Consider the following 870-nt stretch of genomic DNA (forward strand, 5'->3'; position numbering starts at 1 on the left):
ATATGTATATATGTATGTATGTATGTATGTATGTATATATAAAAGAAGTTGAAAATGCACTGGGATTCGTTTAGATTTTTAAAAAAATTTCAATTATTAATGATTCAACCGGTTTCACAGATTTCTCTGATATTCGGAAGTTGAGACAGAAAGACGTGAAGCAAATGCTGCAACTGCGTTGCTTCTGATTAGAATTCAAAAACTGTCTTGTTTTTACAGAGAGAACATGGCTTGAATAAGTATCTGTTTTAGATACGTTTTCATTAGTCGGGAATGACCACGTAGTGACGTTTAGAATTTTTTGTAAGAGCCCCGCTACTACTCTTTATTACAACACAGAACCCAATATATGATACAGTTTCCTTCTCCTTACATAAAGGTAATATTCCTTTACTTATAAATGTTGATTATCATAATGAATCCAACTACACATCATTGTCGTTACTGTTGTCTCTTTCCCTGTGATCCTCCTTCTCATCATCATCATCAACAGAAAACAGTATAACAGCAATACTAGTTAAATGTATATGGATATTATGTTTAATTTGACTATAATAATTTCATCGTATAGACTAAGTGTTTGGTTTTTACTAGGTTACATCGTTATTACAAAAATATGCCGTACTGAAATTTGTGTACCATCCACTCACATATGCACAAGCGTGCCTTCATGCATACATATATACATACATACATACATAAACACATACATGCACACATACATACAGGCAGACATACACATACACATACATACATACAAACGTGTGTACACATGTATGTTTAGATATGTATGTGTGTGTGTGTAAATATATATATATATATATATATATATATATGTGTGTGTGTGTGTGTGTGTGTGTGTGTGTGTGT

At 32.0% G+C, this 870-nt stretch overlaps 1 protein-coding gene across 3 annotated transcripts in view; it reads left to right on the top strand.

Annotated features, from left to right (window-relative positions):
- LOC106869618 (neuronal acetylcholine receptor subunit beta-3) overlaps nucleotides 1-870 on the top strand; it is a 546,457-nt gene that overhangs the window by 263,366 nt on the left and 282,221 nt on the right. The window lies entirely within an intron of this gene.

This window comes from Octopus bimaculoides, chromosome 6, assembly GCF_001194135.2.
Source record: "Octopus bimaculoides isolate UCB-OBI-ISO-001 chromosome 6, ASM119413v2, whole genome shotgun sequence".
In the NCBI taxonomy this organism is placed as follows: domain Eukaryota; kingdom Metazoa; phylum Mollusca; class Cephalopoda; order Octopoda; family Octopodidae; genus Octopus; species Octopus bimaculoides.